This window comes from Dendrobates tinctorius, unplaced genomic scaffold (genome assembly GCF_039654945.1).
Source record: "Dendrobates tinctorius isolate UK_male_01 unplaced genomic scaffold, ASM3965494v1 ptg000161l, whole genome shotgun sequence".
In the NCBI taxonomy this organism is placed as follows: Eukaryota; Metazoa; Chordata; class Amphibia; order Anura; family Dendrobatidae; genus Dendrobates; species Dendrobates tinctorius.
This window is the reverse complement of record NW_027361828.1, coordinates 774,462-795,158: the sequence shown is the minus strand read 5'-3', so window position 1 is coordinate 795,158 and position 20,697 is coordinate 774,462. Positions and strand designations below refer to the sequence as shown.

Here is a 20,697-nt window from a genome sequence, read left to right as displayed (position 1 = left end):
AACATGATGCGGGGAACCTGGTTATGGTAAAACTTTTGGCTGTGCCACACAGGGATAGATTAGGTTAATGTGTTGAGGCGATAGGTCAGTCTGAATAAATGCGTTTTCAGGGCACGTTTAAAATTGTGGGGATTGGGGACTAATCGTATTGATCTGGGAAGTGCATTCCAAAGAATTGGCGCAGCACGTGTAAAGTCTTTTAGACGGGAGTGGGAGGTTCTGATTATAGAGGATGCTAACCTCAGGTCATCAGCAGAACGGAGGGCACGGGTAGGGTGGTATACTGAAACAAGGGAGGAGATGTAGGGCGGTGCTGAGCCATGGAGGGCTTTGTGGGTGAGGGTCATAAGTTTATACTGAATTCTGGAGTGGATGGGTATCCAGTGTAATGACTGGCACAAGGTAGAGGCGTCGGTGTAACGACTGGTGAGGAATATGATCCTGGCTGCAGCATTCAAGACAGATTGGAGAGGGGAGAGTTTGGTAAGAGGGAGACCGATTAGAAGAGAGTTACAATAGTCGAGACGAGAATGAAAAAGAGAAACAGTAAGAGTTTTTGCAGAGTCAAAAGTAAGAAAAGGTCGAATTCTAGAAATGTTTTTGAGGTGCAGATGACAAGAGCGAGCCAGTGATCGAATGTGGGGGCAAAGAAAAGCTCGGAGTCAAGTATGACCCCAAGACAGCGGGCATGTTGCTGGGAAGTAATAGTGGAACCACACACAGAAATGGCAATGTCGGGTATAGGTACATTAGTAGAGGGAGGAAACACAAGGAGTTCAGTCTTTGACAGGTTCAGTTTCAGATATAGTGAGAAAATGATGTTAGACACAGCGTTTAGACAATCGCCGGTGTTTTCTAGAAAGGCTGGCATGATGTCAAGAGAAGAAGCGTATAATTGGGTGTCATCAGCATAGAGATGGTACTGGAAACCAAATCTACTGATTGTTTGACCAATAGGGGCAGTGTAGAAGGAGAAGAGGAGGGGGCCTAGAACCGATCCTTGAGGAATCCCAACAGTAAGGGGAAGGTGAGAGGAGGAGTAACCGCCAGAAGATACAGTAAAAGAGCGGTCAGAGAGATAGGAGGAGAACCAGGAGAGGACGGCGTCCTTGAGGCCAATGGAACGGAGCATAGTGAGGAGGAGCTGATGATCCACAGTGTGGACTGCTGCAGAGAGATCCTAGAGAATTAGCATGGAGTAATGACCATTTGATTTAGCTGTTAGTAGATCATTAGAGACTTTAGTGAGGGCAGTTTTATTAGAGTGTAAAGAGCGGAAACCGGATTGGAGAGGGTCGAGAAGAGAGTTATCAAAGAGATAGCTGATAAGACGGGAGTGGACCAGGTGTTTCAGGGGTTTAGAGATGAAGGGAAGATTAGAGACAGGTCTATAGTTAGTGGCACAGTTTTAGTCGAGGCATGGTTTTTTAAGTAGTGGATGTATGATGGCATGCTTAAATGAGGAGGGAAAGATACCAGAAGAGAGAGAGAGGTTAAATATTTTAGTTAGGTGAGGGGTGACAGCAGGGGAAAGGGACTGGAGGAGATGTGACGGAAATGGGTCACTGGTGCAAGTGGTTGGGCGAGAAGATGCAAGGAGCCTGCTTACTTCTTCTTCTGTGACTGGTTCAAAATCAGAGAGTGAGCTAGATGCAGTGGGGGAGGGAGGACAGTGCATGGTATGAGGTGATTGGGAGATAATTTCCTGTCGAATCTGGTCAATTTTTTCTTTTAAGTAATTAGCCAAATCATCAGCTCGGAGCTCCGTGGTTGGGGCCTGTACTCTTGGGTTGAGTAGAGAATGAAAAGTGTCAAAGAGACGTTTCGGGTTATTGGACAGTGAGGTGATGAGGGTGTTGAAATAGGTTTGTTTGGAGAGGTGAAGGACAGTGTTGTATGTCCTAAGCATAAACTTATAATGGATGAAATCTTCGTGTAGATTGGATTTTCTCCACAGTCGTTCGGTGCACCTGGAGCACCGCTGCAGGAAATGTGTTTGCAGGGTGTGCCAGGGTTGTCGCCGTCTGTGTTGGGGTGCAAATTCATCCATGGCACTTTGAAGTGTTTCATTGTAATGCTTCAATGCAGAATCAGGACATGAGAGGGAGGAGATAGGGGCCAATGAAGACTGCAAGTTCTTCATAAGTTTCTGGGTGTTAATGGCCTGTATGTTTCTATAAGTATGGACAGTGGGGGTGACCTGAGCAGCCTGGCAGTTCTTGATAGAGAATGAAAAAAGATTGTGGTCAGAGAGCGGGAGAGGGGAGTTTGCAAAATCATCCACTGCACAAAGCCGAGAGAAGACCAAGTCGAGGGAGTTTCCGTCTTCATGCGTTGGAGAATTAGTAAGCTGCGAAAGGCCAAACGAGGAGGATAGAGATAAAAGGTGAGTAGCAGATGGGGAGAGGGGAAGAGCAATGGGGATGTTGAAATCTCCCATGATGAGGGTAGGGATGTCACAGGAGAGAAAATGTGGAAGCCAAGTGGCAAAATGATCCAGGAACTGATGGGGGGGTCGGGAGGACGATACATCACCGCCACTCACATGGCAAAGAGGGTGTAGAGTCTGACGGCATGGACCTCAAAAGAAGGGAATAATATAATATAATAATAATAAATTTTATTTTTATAGCGCCGACATATTCCGCAGCACTTTACATTTCAGAGGGGATTTGTACAGACAATAGACATTACAGCATAACAATAATCACATACAGTAGATTATAGCAAATACCAAGAGGAAAGAGGGCCCTGCTCGCAAGCTTACAGTCTATGAGGAAAGAGGTAGACACGAAAGTTGGGTGGTAACAGTTGCCCTGATTGTATGGACCAGCCATAATGTTAGGTGTGTGACAGTACGGACACAGAGGGCTAATGGATGCATAAAGCATGTGGGAGAATGATGCGGGGAACCTGGTTATGGTAAAACTATTGGCTCTGCCACACAGGGAATTAGGTTAATGTGTTGAGGCGATAGGCCAGTCTGAATAAATGCGTTTTCAGGACACGCTTAAAATTGTGGGGATTGGGGACTAATCGTATTGACCTGGGAAGTGCATTCCAAAGAATTGGCGCAGCACATGTAAAGTCTTGGAGACGGGAGTGGGAGGTTCTGACTATTGAGGATGCTAACCTCAGGTCATCAGCAGAACGGAGGGCGCGGGTAGGGTGGTATACTGAAACAAGGGAGGAGATGTAGGGTGGTGCTGAGCCATGGAGGGCTTTGTGAGTGAGGGTAATAAGTTTATACTGAATTCTGGAGTGGATGGGTAGCCAGTGTAATGACTGGCACAAGGTAGAGGCATCGGTGTAACGATTGGTGAGGAATATGATCCTGGCTGCAGCATTCAAGACAGATTGGAGAGGGGAGAGTTTGGTAAGAGGGAGACCGATTAGAAGAGAGTTACAATAGTCGAGACGAGAATGAATAAGAGAAACAGTAAGAGTTTTTGCAGAGTCAAAGGTAAGAAAAGGTCGAATTCTAGAAATGTTTTTGAGGTGCAGATGACAAGAGCGAGCCAGTGATCGAATGTGGGGGGCAAAGGAAAGCTCGGAATCAAGTATGACCCCAAGACAGCGGGCCTGTTGCTGGGGAGTAATAGTGGAACCACCCACAGAAATGGCAATGTCGGGTATAGGTACATTAGTAGAGGGAGGAAACACCAGGAGTTCAGTCTTTGACAGGTTCAGTTTCAGATATAGTGAGGACATGATATTAGACACAGCGTTTAGACAATCGCCGGTGTTTTCTAAAAAGGCTGGCGTGATGTCAGGAGAAGAAGCGTATAATTGGGTGTCATCAGCATAGAGATGGTACTGGAAACCAAATCTACTGATTGTTTGACCAATAGGGGCAGTGTACAAGGAGAAGAGGAGGGGGCCTAGAACCGATCCTTGGGGGACCCCAACAGTAAGGGAAAGATGAGAGGAGGAGGAACTGGCAAAAGATACAGTAAAGGAGCGGTCGGAGAGATAGGAGGAGAACCAGGAGAGAACGGTATCCTTGAGGCCAATGGAACGGAGCATAGTGAGGAGGAGCTGATGATCCACAGTGTCGAATGCTGCAGAGAGATCCAAGAGAATTAGCATGGAGTAGTGACCATTTGATTTAGCTGTTAGCAGATCATTGGAGACTTTAGTGAGGGCAGTTTCAGTGGAGTGTAAAGAGCGGAAACCGGATTGGAGAGGGTCGAGAAGAGAGTTTTCTGAGAGATAGCGGATAAGACGGGAGTGGACCAGGCGTTCCAGGAGTTTAGAGATGAAGGGAAGATTAGAGACAGGTCTATAGTTAGCAGCACAGTTTTGGTCGAGGGATGGTTTTTTAAGTAGTGGATGTATGATGGCATGCTTAAATGAGGAGGGAAAAATACCAGAAGAGAGAGAGAGGTTAAATATTTTAGTTAGGTGAGGGGTGACAGCAGGGGAAAGGGACTGGAGGAGCTGTGACGGAAATGGGTCACTGGTGCAAGTAGTTGGGCGAGAAGATGCAAGGAGCCTGCTTACTTCTTCTGTGACTGGTTCAAAATCAGAGAGTGAGTTAGATGCAGTGGGGGAGGGAGGACAGTGCATGGTATGAGGTGATTGGGAGATAATTTCCTGTCGGATCTGGTCAATTTTTTCTTTGAAGTAATTGGCCAGATCGTCAGCTCGGAGCTCCGTGGTTGGGGGCCTGTACTCTTGGATTGAGTAGAGAATGAAAAGTGTCAAAGAGACGTTTCGGGTTATTGGACAGTGAGGTGATGAGGGTGTTGAAATAGGTTTGTTTTGAGAGGTGAAGGGCAGTGTTGTATGTTCTAAGCATAAACTTAAAATGGATGAAATCTTCGGGTAGATTGGATATTCTCCACAGACGTTCGGCGCACCTGGAGCACCGCTGCAGGAAACGTGTTTGCACCGTGTGCCAGGGTTGTCGCCGTCTGCGTTGTGGTGTTCTATTTATAGGGGGTGCAAATTCATCCAGGGCAGTTTGAAGTGTTTCATTGTAATGCTTCAATGCAGAATCAGGACATGAGAGGGAGGAGATAGGGGCCAATGAAGACTGCAAGTTCTTCATAAGTTTCTGGGTGTTAATGGCCTGTATGTTTCTATAAGTCTGGACAGTGGGGGTGACCTGAGCAGCCTGGCAGTTCTTGATAGAGAATGAAAGAAGATTGTGGTCAGAGAGCGGGAGAGGGGAGTTTGCAAAATCATCCACTGCACAAAGCCGAGAGAAGACCAAGTCGAGGGAGTTTCCGTCTTCATGCGTTGGAGAATTAGTAAGCTGCGAAAGGCCAAGCGAGGAGGTTAGAGATAAAAGGTGAGTAGCAGATGGTGAGAGGGGAAGAGCAATGGGGATGTTGAAATCTCCCATGATGAGGGTAGGGATGTCACAGGAGAGAAAATGTGGAAGCCAAGTGGCAAAATGATCCAGGAACTGATGGGAGGGGCCGGGAGGACGATACACCACCGCCACTCGCATGGAGAAGGGGGTGTAGAGTCTGACGGCATGGACCTCAAAAGAAGGGAAGACAAGTGAGGGTACTTGAGGGATAACCTGAAAGGTACATTTTGGTGATAGGAGCAGACCAACGCCTCCACCAGCTCTACTGTCTGATCTTGGGGTATGAGAGAAGTGAAGCCCCCCGTATGAAAGAGCAGCAGCAGCGGTAGTGTCTGACTGCTGGATCCAGGTTTCAGTAAGAGCCAGGAGGTTAAGAGAATTAGAAAGGAAAAAGTCATGAATGAAGGAGAGTTTGTTACACACTGAGCGAGAATTCCAAAGTGCACAATTAAGAGAGACAGATGGCATGCAGGGAATATTAATCAGATTAGAGGGGTTTCTAAGTGTAGCAGTTGGGAGGTTTGACTTTCTATAACATGGGGGACCAGGGTTGGGAGCAATGTCTCCTGCGACTAGGAGAAGGAGGATAGACAGAGTGAGCAGATGGTTAAGTGATTTGTGAGAGCGTCTCTTATGTTGAATGGTGGGACTGACTGGATCTGTGCAATGTAACAATGTGAAAAGAGCGTGAGTGCTATACATAGGAGAGGAAAGGAGCGAGGGGCCGATATGGATGGAGTGTAGAGAGTTAATGCCAGGGCGGTGGATGTGTGTGAATGCAGCGGCCAAGATATAAATTACACAAATGCATATGGTAAATATTTGTTGTACTCCAAATGTACAGGGAGTAGATGTATATAAATGTCTTACCTGTCTCCTGCCCTGTCTAACTGCCATGTTATAACTGCCAGTACTTTGATACTTGTACTTCGATTACATGTGCATAAATGCCCCCTGCATATATGCTCCCCCCCAAGCTATGTCTGAATATATAGGAGGCTAAGGCTTAGATTTTTTTTTGTGCTCTCTCTCTTCTCGTTAATCAATCAAACTAAATTGAGACAGCAGGACCCAATAAAATGTTGTGGTCAGATAAACAGATGTCCAGCACTACATGGATCATAAAGCACTTTGAAAAGTTTCTTGACCTCACAACATAAGGGGACAAGCAGAGTAAGTTGAAATAACTATATACCAGATATAAGCTTGCATAGCTGAAAACACATATATAGCATTCAGGATTAACTGCTTGCTGACATTGAATGAAGTGGAGAAACACAGGAGTTGATTCAGAGCAGAGATTAAAAGAGCTGGTTACCTGTATGACGAGAATAGAGATGCGTGTCACATTCATCCATGTTATAACTGCCAGTACTTTGATACATGTACTTCGATTACATGTGCTTAAATGCCCCCTGCATGATATGGAGAGCGCACTGAGATCATGTAATAGAGTGCTACTTCTGTCTTACAAATGTAACAGGATGTTCAGCAAAGAACAAGAAATCAATAGAATATCCTTATATTCCTTCAGCCATAAGACCAGTGCCACACGATGAAAGTCTTCATGTTCCAAAGCCGCCCAAAGTATAGACAATGGAGGACGATGAAGATGAAATAACAATGGCAGTGGAAAATGAAACTGCTGCAGACCCAGACTTTGAGCCTTCTACATCTAGTCCACATCTGTTCAGTCAAGCTGATCTGAGTGACTTGGTCAGAGATTTGAAATTGTCAAAAAGGCAGGCAGAATTATTGGGATCAAGACTACAAGAACGGAATCTCTTATTACCAGGAACAAGAGTTTGATTTTCGCAGTCGTCAAGAAGACCTTAATCAATTTTTCAACCATGTCGACAGTTTAACCTTTTGCAACGACATCTTGTGGTTGTTTGGTGCTCTTGGATGCGAACATGACCCGAAGGAATGGCGACTGTTCATTGATTCTTCAGTTTTAAGACTAAAGGCTGTTTTACTACACAACAGAAATACCATCCTTCTATACCTGTTGGACATGCTGTACAAATGAAAGAAACGTATGAGAATATGGAGTTACTGTTCACCCACATTAATATAAATTATAACTGGAACATATGTGGTGATCTAAAAGTTGTTGCACTTCTTCTTGGACTGCAGCTTGGATATACCAAGTATTGTTTTATTTGTGAGTGGGACAGTCGTGCACGAGAAATGCACTATTTCAGAAAGGACTGGCCACTCCGCGAAAACCTGGTTGCTGGACAGAAGAATGTTAAACATAATTCTCTCATTGATCCAGCAAAAATATTTCTCCCTCCTTTGCATATTAAACTTGGGCTTATGAAGAATTTTGTCAAAGCAATGAACAAAGAATCAGAAGCCTTTTCTTACTTGCAACAGAAATTTCCAAGAATAAGTGATGCAAAGATTAAAGAAGGTATTTTTATTGGCCCACAGATCAGAGATATAATGAATGACAGTAGCTTTGATGGTCTTTTGCAAGGTGCTAAGCAAGTGGCATGGAGAGCCTTTAAAAATGTGACCTTCAAGTTCCTTGGCAACAGCAGGGCACCGAAGTTTGAACAACTCGTGGACAACATGCTCGCAGCATATCATTTGATGAAATGCAATATGTCACTAAAAATGCATTTTCTACATTCTCACTTGGACTTTTTTCGAGCCTTGGTGCCGTTAGCGATGAACACGGTGAAAGATTTCACCAAGACATTGCGCTGATGGAGAATAGGTACCAGGGAAAGTGGAGTACGTCAATGCTGGCTGACTATTGCTGGAATCTTATTTGATAAGCATCACACACGGATTATAAACGAAAGTTGTCTGCAAAACACTTTTGAACAATTTCTTTTGCTACTGACATCGATGCACGTGTATGTAGTGTCTCCGGACATCATAATGTAGAATATGAACTGTTGTTTCTTAAAAACCTTACGTGATACAGACTTTTGGAGCACATATTCGTGTTCAGCATATCAAAATCTATAAGATACAATAAAATTTTCTCAGGGGACAAGAACTTCCCTGAAATTTGTTGCGCAGTGTTATTTAAATTAGATTACTTGTGTTTTTCCATTGCTTTTTTAGCACATTTTTTGATGCTGACCTTTTTGTCTTTGTTGTTGTGTCATGTTTTATTAAAGCTGCTTTGGTTTTGATACTAGTTGGTATTTGGCTAGTCATGTGCGGATTACATACGCTTTTTATGAATTTCCATTGTGCGTTTTTTACCTGCGGATTTTCTGCATCCAATACAAGTCAAATCTGCACATAACTTAGAGTTCTGCAAGAGAAATTGACATGCTGTAGATGTGAAACACACACCGCAGGTCAGTTTACGTTGAGCAAAAAAGAATAGCAGAGGGTATGAGATTTCTATAAATCTCACTGGAACTGTAAGATTCTTTGTTTTTGACATGGCAAAATATGCAGTGTCAAAAACGCATCGTGAGCACACAACCTTTGGCTTTATATTTATGGTAGAGCCCTATGCATGTATGCTCATTCACTCCACGACCTCTGTGTGCAGCCATAATGGCTTTAAAGGGAATCTGTCAGCAGGTTTTTGCTATGTAATCTGAGGACAGCATGATGTAGGAGTTAAAATAGTGAATTCAGGGATGTGTCACTTATCAGGCTATGTGCTGTGGTTTCCATACAATAAAGTTTTAATCACCAGAAGATCATCACTTCTGGACTAGGTCTCACGAGCCTATTAGACCAACCATGTCTTCTTCTCTGATAAGCAGCTAACTGTCAACAATGGTACATAGATAGCGTGGTGTGGGTGGGGGCAGCTTTCTCAGCTCTGCTCATTCGAGGTAGCAAAAAGCTGCTGACAGATCCCTATAACCCCATAACGACCGCCAGTATGCCTTTTAACGGCGGCAGTTAAGGGTACTTATTCCTCGGTGTCGCTTTTTAACGGCGCTGAAAAATAAGTTTATAGCGCCCCCCAACGTAGGACAATCTCTGAGGTCTCGGCTACTGGGGGTAGCTGAGAACCCGGAAAACATGGTTCGGGTCGGTTTTTACCGTCCCCAGTGTTGTGATCGTCGTTATTCACCGAATAACGGCGACCGCAAAAAAAAGTCAGATTTCCCATTTATTTCTCTCGCCTCTGATATGATCTAGCACATCAGTGGAGAGAGAAATGGGGTCCCTTGAGTCCCCCCCCAATATTTCCGTTGTCCCCCAGTCCCTTCGGCTCTGTCCCTCGGCGTCTTCTTCCGGGAATAAAATGGTGGATGCATGCGCAGACCCTATCACAGTGATCAAAATAAAAAAAAGGTAAATCAACCGCCCCCCCCTTTATCACCGCCTTTAGGTAAAAATAATAAAATTTAAAAAAGTTTCCATTTTTCTGTTAGAATTGGGGTCAGAGCTAGGGTTAGAGTTAAAGCTAGGGTTAAGGTTGGGGCTAAGGTTGGGGTTAGAGCTAGGGTTAGGGTTGGGCTAGGGTGGTGCCAAGGTAAGGGTTGGGGCTAGGGTTAAGCTTGGGGCTCGGGTTGTGTTGGGTTTACGGTTGGGGTTATGATTGTGGTGTTGGGGTTACAGTTGTAGTGTCGCAATCCATTTTTGGATCTGTGTCAGATCTGCATTCTCACATTAAAACTTTTTTCCTGTCAGGCCTTCGGGAGTTAATATCAGTTTTCCCCCCCGGTGGCTGCTGGTGTAACTATATGGCTGGTGAATTTGCTGAGGTAGGTGGTGACCTCTCCCACCTTCCTTTAAGAGGTCATCAGAGGCATCAGCTGGTGTTGGTGATACACTTCCTTTTGGATACCAATGGTGGTGAAGACAGGAGCTGGCTGAGTGCAGTGGTGCTTCAGCTGAATTCTGATCTGGTGCCTTACTCTGCAGCTAAGTGTTGTTTGTCTTACCTTCTCTGTTATCTTTCCTTGGTGTTATATTAGAGCAGCGGTGGGACCAGTGTCCGCACTTACCAATTCCCTATTAAGGGATAGGTGCAGGGCAAGTGAGGGCTAAGGTATCCTGCTCGGAGACGGTTTGAAAGAAACCGTATAGGGACATCAGGATAGACCAGGGCACGGCCTCTGGAGAGTGCAGGAGGTGTCCATTTCCCCGTTCCTTATCGCTGGGCCCACCGTTGTAATTGTGTCCCCAGTGTTCCCTTGTTTGTTTGCTGTTCTGTGACCGACCGATTGCTGGGTCGTGTCACACAGGACCAGTCACTTTGTGACATATAGTGTGGGGGATATGGGTGTGGGGTTGGGGTTAGGGTTGTGTTGGGATTAAGGTTGTGTTGGGGTTGCGGTTGTGTTGGAGTTACGGTTGTGTTGGAGGTACAGTTGGGATGTTGGGGTTAGGATGCTGGAGTTATAGGGTTAATGTTGTAGTTAGGGTTGGGATTAGGGTTAGGGTTGGGATTAGGGTCAGGGGTAGGGCGGTGTTAGGGTTGGAGTTAGAATTGGGGGGTTTCCACTGTTTAGGTACATCAGGGGGACTCCAAACGCGACATGGCGCCCACCATTGATTCCAGCCAGTTTTAGGTTCAAAAGGTCAAACATTGCTCCCTCCCTTCTGATCCCTGCCTTGTGCACAAACAGTGGCTTTCCCCCACCTAGGTGTACTCAGGAGAAATTGCATAACAAATTTTGTGGTCCATTTTTGCTTATTATCCTTGTTAAAATAAAAAAGTTTGGGTCTAAACTAAATTTTTTGCTAAAAAAGTAAAGCGTTCATTTTTTCCTTCCACATTGCTTTAGTTCTCGTGAAGCACCTGAAGAGTTAATAAATTTATTGAATGTGGTTTTGAGTACACTGAGGGGTGTAGTTTTTAGAATGGTGTTACTTTTGGGTATTTTCTGTCATAAAAATTCTCCATTAAATGTCACCTGCTTAACTCAGCAGGAAGTACGGCGGCGTCTAAAAATCACTAAAATTGACAAATCCCCAGACCCGGATGGGATACACCCCCGAGTACTGCAGAAATTAAGTATAGTCATAGATTGACCATTATTTTTAATCTTTAAAGATTCCATAATAACACGGTCTGTACCACACGACTGGCGTATGGCAAATGTGGTGCCAATATTCAAAAAGGGGACAAAAACTGAACTTGGAAATTATAGGCCAGTAAGTTTAACCTCAACTGTGGGTAAAATCCTGGAGGGTTTTCTAAGAGATACTATACTGGAGTATCTGAAGAAGAATAACCTCATGACCCAATATCAACATGGGTTTACAAGGGACCGTTCCTGTCAGACTAATCTGATGAGCTTTTATGAAGAGGTAAGTTCCAGACTGGACTAAGGGAATGCAGTGGATGTGGTGTACATGGACTTTTCAAAAGCTTTTGATACGGTGCCACACAAAAGGTTGATACATAAAATGAGAACAATGGGGATAGGGGAAAATATGTGTAAGTGAGTTAAGAGCTGGCTCAGGGATAGGAAACAAAGGGTGGTTATTAATGGAGCACACTCGGACTGGGTCACGATTAGCAGTGGGGTACCACAGGGGTCAGTATTGGGCCCGCTTCTTTTTAACATATTTATTAATGACCTTGTAGGGGTCATAGAGAATAGAATTTCAATATTTGCAGATGACACTAAACTCTGCTGGGTAATCAATACAGAGGAGGACAATTTGATATTACAGGAGGATTTATGTAAACTAGAAGCTTGGGCTGATAAATGGCAAATGAGCTTTAATGGGGATAAATGTAAGGTTATGCACTTGGGAAGAAATAATAAGATGTATAATTATGTGCTTAATTGTAAAACATTGGGCAAAACTGTCACTGAAAAAGACCTGGGTGTATGGGTGGACGACTAACTCACATTTAGTGGCCAGTGTCAGGCAGCTGCTGCAAAGGCAAATAAAATAATGGGATGCATTAAAAGAGGCATAGATGCTCATGAGGAGAACATAATTTTACCTCTATATAAGTCACTAGTGCGACCACACTTAGAATACTGCATACAGTTCTGGTCTCCGGTGTATAAGAAAGACATACCTGAACTGGAGCGGGTGCAGGGAAGAGCGACCAAGGTTATTAGGGAACTGGGGGGTCTGCAATATCAAGACAGGTTATAACACTTGGGGTTATTTAGTTTGGAAAATCGAAGGCTAAATATATGCTGGGACAGTACAAAGACCTTTCTAATGATCTTTTTACTCTTATACCTGTGACGGGGACAAGGGGGCATCCTCTACGTCTGGAGGAAAGAAGATTTAAGCATAATCACTGATGCGGATTCTTTACTGTAAGAGCAGTGAGACTATGGAACTCTCTGCCATATGATGTTGTAATGAGTGATTCCCTACTAAAATTTAAGAAGGGCCTGGATGCCTTTCTTGAAAAGTATAATATTACAGGGTATATACACTAGTTTCCTTAATATTGCGTTGATCCAGGGAGCTAGTCTGATTGCCGTATGTGGAGTCGGGAAGGAATTTTTTTCCCCAATGTGAAGCTTACTGTTTGCCACATGGGTTTTTTTTTGCCTTCCTCTGGATCAACATGTTAGGGCAAGTTAGGATAGGATATGGGTTGAACTAGATGGACTTAAAGTCTTCCTTCAACCTTAATTACTATGTTACTATATTGACCCCCCCCAAACTCACTTCAAATGTGATGTGGTCCCTAAAAAAATGTTTTTGTAAATTTTGTTGGAAAAATGAGAAATCACTGGTCAACTTTTAACCCTTCGAACGTCCACAAAAAAATGATGGGAAATGTGGGAAATGTTATGTATTAACTATTTTGTGTGATACCGTATGACTGATTTAAAGGCACAAAAATTAAAAGTTTGAAAATTGTTAAATTTTCAAAATTTTTGCCAAATTTCCATTTTTTTTCATAAATAAATGCAAGTCATTTAAGAAATTTTACCACTAACCTGAAGTAAAATATGTCACGAAATCAGTGGGATATATTGAAGCGTTCCAGAGCTATAACTTCATAAAGTGACAGTGGTCAGAATTGTAAAAATTGGCCTGGTCATTAAGAACAAAATTGGCTCTGTCACTAAGGAGTTAACGAACTTCATGTGTACAGACTTATTCTTCCCAGTAAGGCCTCATTCAGACATCCATTTTTTGCGTAAGAGTGCTATCCGTACTATTCACGGATAACACTATGGGGCCATTCATATGTCCGTGTCTATGATGGTCTATGGGGCCATTCACGGAGTGAGCAGTCTGCAGAATCGCAGAGACATATTCAGTTTTGATCCGATGGTCGGATCAAAATCACCAATGCAAGTCTATGGGTCTGTGAAGAAAATCTGACTGCAGTAGGATGACATCCAAGTGTGGTCCTATTTTCACTGACTGTCACAAAGGAGAAGGTGGAGAAACTTTTTTCTCCAAGTACAAGAAAACAATGATGTTTAGACCATGACCAGACCATGATCAAATAAAAAAAAATACTCTGATCAAAGTCTGATCAAAATAATCAGTCCATATTTCTCGGATGTTTGAGGACTAAGAAAGCCTCCTTACCCCTGTCCGCCATGTGCATGAGCCAAAGGATATAGCAACCGTGTTAGTTCGCTCTGTGGCACATTTAAATGGGTTATCACTTATGGCACATTCAGTCCCCAGATCCTTTAAGCTTCTATTTGTAAATTAGTGGCCAAATGCTAAAAGTGAAATGAACAATGCATTTATAATGATATAGACCTGATGGTCCTGAAATTGGGGACCTACAGGGAAGCAGATTGGGGGCTTTCTCTCACTGTGGTACGTATTGATGCTCGTTTTTCTCCTCCTGTAGGATACTGCCCATCAAGGCTGCTGGCACTCGTGGAAGAGCTCGGACCACATTAGTACATTGCCTCTGTAGCTTCACAAATATCTGCTGGTGATATGACTGGATTCCAAAGCGATACATAATGCTGTGTAGTTCTGAGCGATATTGGGAAGAGGCACTCGTATTCAAAAGTATAATAAGGAAACTCAATTAAAAATAATTTCATTAATTAGTAAGAGATTAATTTTAAAGTCACATGCAACCTTGAACACAATACAAATATTATATTAGGAAAACACATCTTATCTCTAGCAGCAGTTCCTTAATATGGATTTATTATCAGTATTTGATGTTCTCCTTGGAGGTGGAGGTATTAGATAAGATCAGATCCTTTATAGGGCATGCAGCCTTTGAAGGGAAAGTGGTGATATATTGTGATGTGGGCTTATGTTGGATTGTGCCCTGTTCAGTACCATTCTTTACATCCCTTGATAAATAACACATTGTGAGGGGTTGACACACTTGGCTGCTTCCTCAGGTAGACAAAGGAACTGCTCTGGTAAAGAATCACCTGCTGGTTTATTGCGGATAGCATAAATCTTGGCAGGGTTCAACACAGTTCATATTAGTCCATTCCCTGCAGGGTTCACCTGCAGTAATCCCGCACAGTCCTTTAGCTCCTTCGGGAGCTATGTGGGAGTTCCTGCTCTCCCAATACACAACCCACACTGACTCTCGTGGCCAGGTATTTAACACCCAAGTAATGGTCACATGACGTTGTCCTCACACAGGTCCTGGCAGGACTCTGCATGTGGAGATACGGTGGACCTCCGCCCACCCGCTCTATGAAGGACCACTAAAACCAGCCCAAAACATACGTTCCTATTAACCCTCTCAGCACATAGGGTGCTGGAGAAAAAAAAACACTCTGGTTTTATATCACTGACCGCAGAAGGCGCAGTGACACGTTTCTCCCTTCACATACTATGCCAGTGACTCTGTCACATCGTACTGCCGTAAAGTTCACAAAAGTCCCACAAACACTGCCTAAGGCTTCTTTTACACTTACCGGGTTTTTTGCGGGCCGTATTGCTGTGATTTTTGCGGTCTCCCGCAAAAACGGACCGCAAAAAACCTCGGCTACCGTTGTTTTTGCGGTACCATTGAAATGTATTGCGGCTGTGTCCATGAGCCGTGAAAAATATCGAGAAAGCTTGATATTTTTTCACAGCCGTATATACGGCCCTAACGGTCATACGGGACACGACGCTCTGATGAAATAGAAATCTATTGGGGCCGCAAAAACGGCCCGCAAAAACACGGCAAGTGTAAAAGAACTCTAAGTATCGGCATACGTAGCACTGACTAACGAAGTAATGTCCATATTGGTGCTTAACGGGAAGCTATACTTTCAAGTAACTTTTCAAAATTAGCTGTCCTGTGTACATGAGGACTAACACCATTTCTGACTTATCCTACATTCTCACCAGTTTTCCCCTCTGTACGCTCTAGTCTTTAAATAGAACCTGTCAGGTGCCCCATGCCCTCCAACCCAGCAGCATTCACTTATGTATGGGTACATTCCCTGCCTAACCAGCCCTATATACCGTTTTCTGGAAAAATTACGTTTAAAAAAAGCATTTATAACCTCCGCAGTTTCTATGCTAAATAAGGCTTTGACTAGTCAATGGGGCTTCAGTTTGCCCAGACTCGGAAGCGGGGGCAATGTAAGTGCTTTTCTAAATGTAATTTTTACCAAAAAGTGTTATACAGGGCTGGCAAGGCAGGGAAATGTCACGATGACCCGTCCTGTGTGACGCGACCCGCAGGCCGGTAACTGAGACAACAAGACGCGACACGTGAAACTATCCTGTGTGACACGACCCGCAGGCCGGTAACTAAAACAACAAGACACAGGGAAACAGTTACAACAGTGGGCCCTGCGATAGGGAAAGGGGACGTGGAGACCTTCTGCACTCCCCTGAGTCAGTATCCCTAACGCTCCTAACGTTCCCTGTTGTGAGTTCATTTTCCCCTTCACCGTCGATGTCTGATGAACTCCCTCTTCTGGTGAAGGAAGGTAGTGAGGCTGATTACCAAACACCTGATCTGGTAGATGATGACTGGGTAACAGGAAATTCTGACTGGATATAAGGCAGCCGACGCCCTTCTGAGTCGCTGGTGATTTCTCTGCTGGATTCTTGGAGACCAGTCTGATTCCTGCTTCCCAAAGATAAGTTTTTGCTCTGCTATTGAACCTATTAGTTTTGTTTTGTTTACCTTGTTTTTTGGAGTTCAGCCATACCCGGTCGGGGGTGTGCTGAGTTCCATTTTTGTCTCTGATCAGTTTGTCTCTTTGCTCTGTCTTCAGAATTTACCTGACTGCTGATATAGTCTTTTTGAAGTCCTAGCGACTTCAGGGCCTGTTTTTCCTATCAGACAGTTGGGACATTTTTTGGTAGTGTTTTTTACGGATTGCAGACAGCAGCTTTTCTATCCTGTCCTTTTTAGTTAGCTTGGGCCCCATCGTTTCCTCAACCTATCTTTCTATCTGTGTTAGTGTTTTCATCTTGCTTCACCATCATTATATGTTGGGGGCTGCCTATTGCTTTGGGGTCTGCTCTGGGGCAGTTTAGATTTCCCCTTTCTTTCTTTAGGCCTATTTAGTTCTCCGGCTGTGTTCGAGGGGTCTAGGGCATCGTAGGAACCCCCCATAGCTACTGTTAGTTGTTGTGGATAGGATCAGGGGTCTGCAATCCCATAGCTACCAACCTCTCCGGTTTTCTGGACTTAGCTTGTATTTTTGTTTTTTCCTCCTTCGGTGACTCATTCATAACAGTTCCCTATGCCGGTTCCGCAACGGGCGCCGATCAGGAACCTGTCGCCCTAGCACACCCTACACCTATCCCTTGCTAGGGAGCTGGGTGGCGCAGGCACTGGCCCCACCGCTGTACTAATGCACACTAAGGAAAAACACAAACAGGGAAACACTTAGCTTTACTTTGTTGCTCTTGCTCCCGGCAACAGAGTCCACCACCAGCATGCAGCTTTCCTCATGAATAGCTGCCACCAAGCTCTGTCAGAGCTACAAGGAAATCCCCTCTGACTCCTTCCACACCAGGGCTAAGACAGTGCTGCAAGGAACGCTCTCCAGCTCCTTCCTCCACCAAGGATGGTAGAAATGAACACTATCACCAACCCTGATTGCAACACCTGTGACTCTTTTATAGCAGAGCCAGAGCAATCACACCTGCATTTTAATCATGTGCACTTAACTAAAGAAACCAGAGTGCAATGACGCTCACCACCACCGGGTCACACTTAGAACAAAAGACACCACTGTGTAATAATCCTGACGGCCACTGGGGGCAAAAACCAAACTTAAGCACACATTAAGGAAAAAAAAAGATTACCTTTGCTTTTTATCAGTCATGATCCAGCATAAGTGAGTGCTGCTGGGTTGGAGGGCATGGGGGACCTGACGGCTTCCCTTTAACTTGCAGTCCACAGGTAGCTGGGGGGGAGGAGACGAGCTGCAGGGATTTCTCCTTGTGTGAATGCAGCCTAATAGCTGAGAGTTGTTAATTAAAGGGGTTGTCCAGTTAAAATAAGTTATCCACTGGACAGGTGATAATTTACTGACTGTGGACATGTAACTGCTGAGATCTGCATTGATTTACAGAATTGGGAATTTTTATCTCAGTCGGGGTACTTTTATCGCTATTACAAAATGGAGTGGCAGGTGAGATGCTTCCAATGAGTCTCTATGGGGTTGTCAGAAAATGCCGAGTGCAACACTTAGCAGCTCCATAGGGAATGAACAGAGCTGCAGTCAAACATGCACTGCTGCTCCATAGTAACAGGGATAAAAGTTCCCTGTTGTGATGGATGCGAGTCCCAGCGATCGGACCCCCCCTGATCCGCAACTTATCACATCCTATGGGTAGGTGAGATCTTAGTTTCACCTGACAACCCCTTTACGTAGCAAATCTGAGATCCCAGTTTTAAATGGTAAGTTTTACTCCTAAAAAGCTTCATTTTCTTCAGCTGGAGTAATGATTTTGTATGCACTTGTCAATATTTGATCTGTTGAATGGAAATAGTAAGTCTGTGATCTCTTTTATAATGTTGCTACCAGACAAGGCATTCTGAGACTTGTAGTGCAGCAGCTCCGTGGCCTCCTGTCTTTCATTTCTGTAGTTTTTTTAAGTACATCTTGCACATTTCTAAGAAGTCTTGGGCTTTTGACGCTTTGCTGTTTGGTCTTATTCTTTAAGGGTTTGCATGCTGAGGACTATTAATAAGACCGGTTTGATTACTTCCCGTCACCGCTGGAGAGATCCAGCATCTGAACACAATGTTCTCAGTTTTGTCTTTTAGCACCTTGACGTGTTGGCTGTTTTAGAAATATGTCCAGAGATGAGGAAGAAGCCTGCTGTTTGCCATTATTGTAAGGCCATTCCACATAATGGACTGGCTATTGTTGTTGCTTCTCATTATGTGGAGCGCTCTGTGGTCTTCCCTAATTGTGAACTTCATTGTATCTGGAGGGACAGAACACCTCATGTTTCTTCTCCTAAGGAGATAAAAGACTGGAACACACGACTGAGTCTTGAATAGGTTCTCTGTATTCCTAGAAACATAGTGGGCTCTAAAAATCCTATATATTCTAGTAGTTCTTAACACATACCTGTAGGGTTCCAAAAACCTATGATTTGTATAGAGAATCTGGTTCTACACATCAGCTCTGCATCATCAATTTTTCAGTCATTTTTCCATTTTGCCTTTCTGTTTTCCCTCGTGGACTTTGAGCCAAATTAATAAAAATAGCACAAAATGTTTGATTAATTTGAAGCAAATTATATGATTTTTTTGCTACTCTGCACCTGTCACGCTCAGTGTGGGAAAGAGTAAGTGCAACATGAAGGGATGAGGGGAAGGAAGTTCAAACACTAGGGAATGGGGGAGTGGAGACTCCTAGGCAGATCTTATAACACCCTGCCTACCCTACCGTCCCTAAATTGGTTTCGCTTCAGCAAGCAGGAAACCTAAGCACTGTATGTCCCTAGAGGTAGGCACTGAATAGGGAAGGGAGGAGGATGAGCACTGGTCAGTCCCCACTGATAATAACTAAAGACGACAAGGGAGAGAAACAAGGAGAGAGAAACTTAGCTTGAGCAGACTCCTGCGAGATTACACCAAACGTCCTCCACGAGCAACAGGGAAGAATTAGCTGATATCTACAGCTCCAAGCCTTCACAAGGGAAAACGTGAATATCACCCACGACTCCCTCAAGTAGGCTGGGAGTTTATAAACACCGAGGTCCAGGTGTGTCAAATAGAGCCGGAGGGAGGTTGCCGTTGGGTCCAACAGTCAGAAGGATTAAGAAGTCGTCTGCAATGCTAACCGCGGAGACCTTCTGCAGCCAGATGTAGAGCGACTGTTTGTTGCATCTGACACACCCGTGACAGTACCTTCGCAGAGTGTAATGGTGCATGATGGTTTCAATAAAATTTAAAAGGTCCCGCGTTAGTCTTCAAATGCGCAAAAAAAAAAAATCTGCAGATTTTGTACTCCGCTAGGACACTGGAGAGCAATTGTACACATTTTTTGTGATAAAATTGTGATATTTTTACAAATTGCAAATGATGAATTAGTCGAGAATGTCTGGGTGATGGAAACCATTTCCACATTGTTGAGCAAAACCCAAAAATTGACAAGGACTGAAAAAATAGCACAAGAACCATAATGAATTTCAAGCAAAAATAATAATAAAAACTAAATAATGAATCGGGGCCTTAATGATTTTTGCTGTAATCTGAAATGTATTCTAGTAATGATTGTATCCACCAGATCTAATAACTATATGCTCTCTGTGAAAATCTTTCACATTTGATCTATGTTTGCCTGTTAACAGTTATCAAATATGGGCCTCTGTGTGCTTATATTCTTGATAAGTATTTTCCGTATCTCTCTTTGTTTTGTCCTTTCAGAGGTTTTTGTAGTACATTACATCTTTTGTGTCATAGTACACACACCGATAGTGACTGCTGTCTGTCAAAGCAGAGTTCTGTCTTCTTACATGGCCACTTAGCTCACATAGCGTTACTTCGCAAACCTTGTGTCAGCCAAGTGTCAACTTAAATCATTGGGTTTGTCCATTTCAGTCCTCTTATATCCAGTGACCGTCCTGGCAAAGACAACGTGCAAAAATGAGACTGTAAATTGTAGCTTACATTTGCTATTTATTTATTCTGCAGACAATGAGGGTGATACATTGTAGTCGTAACATTGGAATTGTTTAATGGGGCAAAATTGCCAATGTCCTTGTACCCAGTTATTGGTAAGGAACACAGGCAACAATCGGTGCATATAGTATCACATTTTATACCTATTTATTCTGTGTTTAAGGCACTTTTTTGTGGCTCTTAAGACAAATCCATGTGGCATCATGAAAAAGGCTTAGCTAAAAGAAGTTAAAAATGTGCTCACATGCATCAAAAATTAGGAGCAAAAAAAGTGGTGCAAATTATGCCAACATAGAGGTGGTGTAAAGCTAGACCAAAGTATCTGATGAAGCCCAAATTTATCTTCCAGCATGACCCACTGAGATCAAGTTGGAGCAGTTGCAGACTGTATAGCGTACACAAACCAACCGGC

The 20,697-nt window shown here is 43.8% G+C and overlaps 1 protein-coding gene across 2 annotated transcripts in view; it reads left to right on the top strand.

Annotated features, from left to right (window-relative positions):
* The window catches only part of RNF150 (ring finger protein 150), a 388,101-nt gene that overhangs the window by 146,677 nt on the left and 220,727 nt on the right, over window positions 1–20,697 (top strand). The window lies entirely within an intron of this gene.